We start from the raw sequence: 2,585 nt of genomic DNA, 5'->3' as shown, positions 1-2,585 counted from the left end.
TATGACAACAGCAATACTACTACGACCCTCCATTAATAATCACTATGACAACAACAATACTACTGTAACAGTTAATAATCACTATGTCAACAACAATACTACTGTAACAGTTAATAATCACTATGACAACAACAATACTACTGTAACAGTTAATAATCACCATGACAACAACAATACTACTGTAACAGTTAATAATCACTATGACAACAACAATACTATAATACCAGTTAATAATCACTATGACAACAGCAATACTACTGTAACAGTTAATAATCACTATGACAACAGCAATACTACTGTAACCGTTAATAATCACTATGACAACAACAATACTACTGTAACAGTTAATAATCACTATGACAACAACAATACTACTATAACAGTTAATAATCACTATGTCAACAACAATACTACTGTAACAGTTAATAATCACTATGACAACAACAATACTACTGTAACAGTTAATAATACCTATGACAACAGCAATACTACTGTAACAGTTAATAATCACTATGACAACAACAATACTACTGTAACAGACTAACCATAATCATGTAATCAAGTATCAAGGGTATAAGGGAGAGACATTCTTTGCATGTGTGTGTGTGTGTGTGTGTGTGTGTGTGTGTGTGTGTGTGTGTGTGTGTGTGTGTGTGTGTGTGTGTGTGTGTGTGTGTGTGTGTGTGTGTGTGTGCGTGCGTGCTTTGCTAGCGGTGATCATCAAAGTGATCAGGGCATTCAGAAAGTGATCAACTAGGTAGAGTTGGGTGGAAGACAGTTGCTAGCGGTGATCATCAAAGTGATCAGGGCATTCAGAAAGCGATCAACTAGGTAGAGTTGGGTGGAAGACAGTTGCTAGCGGTGATCATCAAAGTGATCAGGGCATTCAGAAAGCGATCAACTAGGTAGAGTTGGGTGGAAGACAGTTGCTAGCGGTGATCATCAAAGTGATCAGGGCATTCAGAAAGCGATCAACTAGGTAGAGTTGGGTGGAAGACAGTTGCTAGCGGTGATCATCAAAGTGATCAGGGCATTCAGAAAGCGATCAACTAGGTAGAGTTGGGTGGAAGACAGTTGCTAGCGGTGATCATCAAAGTGATCAGGGCATTCAGAAAGCGATCAACTAGGTAGAGTTGGGTGGAAGACAGTTGCTAGCGGTGATCATCAAAGTGATGAGGGCATTCAGAAAGCGATCAACTAGGTAGAGTTGGGTGGAAGACAGTTGCTAGCGGTGATCATCAAAGTGATCAGGGCATTCAGAAAGCGATCAACTAGGTAGACAGTTGGGTGGAAGACAGTTGCTAGCGGTGATCATCAAAGTGATCAGGGCATTCAGAAAGCGATCAACTAGGTAGACAGTTGGGTGGAAGACAGTTGCTAGCGGTGATCATCAAAGTGATCAGGGCATTCAGCTCATACTGAGGCTAGTTAGCTAGCGGTGATCATCAAAGTGATCAGGGCATTCAGAAAGCGATCAACTAGGTAGAGTTGGGTGGAAGACAGTTGCTAGCGGTGATCATCAAAGTGATCAGGGCATTCAGCTCATACTGAGGCTAGTTAGCTAGCGGTGATCATCAAAGTGATCAGGGCATTCAGAAAGCGATCAACTAGGTAGAGTTGGGTGGAAGACAGTTGCTAGCGGTGATCATCAAAGTGATCAGGGCATTCAGAAAGCGATCAACTAGGTAGAGTTGGGTGGAAGACAGTTGCTAGCGGTGATCATCAAAGTGATCAGGGCATTCAGAAAGCGATCAACTAGGTAGAGTTGGGTGGAAGACAGTTGCTAGTGATCAGGGCATTCAGCTCATACTGAGGCTAGTTTGCTAATCATCAAAGTGATCAGGGCATTCAGAAAGCGATCAACTAGGTAGAGTTGGGTGGAAGACAGTTGCTAGTGATCAGGGCATTCAGCTCATACTGAGGCTAGTTTGCTAGCGGTGATCATCAAAGTGATCAGGGCATTCAGAAAGCGATCAACTAGGTAGAGTTGGGTGGAAGACAGTTGCTAGTGATCAGGGCATTCAGCTCATACTGAGGCTAGTTTGCTAGCGGTGATCATCAAAGTGATCAGGGCATTCAGAAAGCGATCAACTAGGTAGAGTTGGGTGGAAGACAGTTGCTAGCGGTGATCATCAAAGTGATCAGGGCATTCAGAAAGCGATCAACTAGGTAGAGTTGGGTGGAAGACAGTTGCTAGCGGTGATCATCAACGTGATCAGGGCATTCAGAAAGCGATCAACTAGGTAGAGTTGGGTGGAAGACAGTTGCTAGCGGTGATCATCAAAGTGATCAGGGCATTCAGAAAGCGATCAACTAGGTAGAGTTGGGTGGAAGACAGTTGCTAGCGGTGATCATCAAAGTGATCAGGGCATTCAGAAAGCGATCAACTAGGTAGAGTTGGGTGGAAGACAGTTGCTAGCGGTGATCATCAAAGTGATCAGGGCATTCAGAAAGCGATCAACTAGGTAGAGTTGGGTGGAAGACAGTTGCTAGCGGTGATCATCAAAGTGATCAGGGCATTCAGAAAGCGATCAACTAGGTAGAGTTGGGTGGAAGACAGTTGCTAGCGGTGATCATCAAAGTGA

The 2,585-nt window shown here is 43.4% G+C and overlaps 1 long non-coding RNA gene across 6 annotated transcripts in view; it reads left to right on the top strand.

Annotated features, from left to right (window-relative positions):
* Positions 1-753: 753 nt before the first annotated feature.
* Positions 754-2,585, top strand: part of LOC127924805 (uncharacterized) — a 1,975-nt gene continuing 143 nt past the window's right edge. Inside the window, exons 1-5 of one of the 6 annotated variants that reach the window (XR_008118877.1) lie at positions 754-1,127; positions 1,202-1,275; positions 1,612-1,759; positions 2,096-2,169; positions 2,244-2,585. The exon at positions 2,244-2,585 is cut by the window's right edge and continues 143 nt beyond it. This is a non-coding gene — a long non-coding RNA (uncharacterized LOC127924805). Of the gene's footprint in view, positions 1,128-1,201; positions 1,352-1,611; positions 1,760-2,095; positions 2,170-2,243 lie in introns of all 6 variants that reach the window. The other 5 variants (XR_008118879.1, XR_008118878.1, XR_008118875.1 and 2 more) reach the window with 5 other exon arrangements.

Source organism: Oncorhynchus keta, unplaced genomic scaffold (genome assembly GCF_023373465.1).
Source record: "Oncorhynchus keta strain PuntledgeMale-10-30-2019 unplaced genomic scaffold, Oket_V2 Un_contig_4568_pilon_pilon, whole genome shotgun sequence".
Classification (NCBI taxonomy): Eukaryota; Metazoa; Chordata; class Actinopteri; order Salmoniformes; family Salmonidae; genus Oncorhynchus; species Oncorhynchus keta.
The sequence above is the reverse complement of the archived record's forward strand: the minus strand, read 5'-3'. Positions and strand labels throughout refer to the sequence as shown.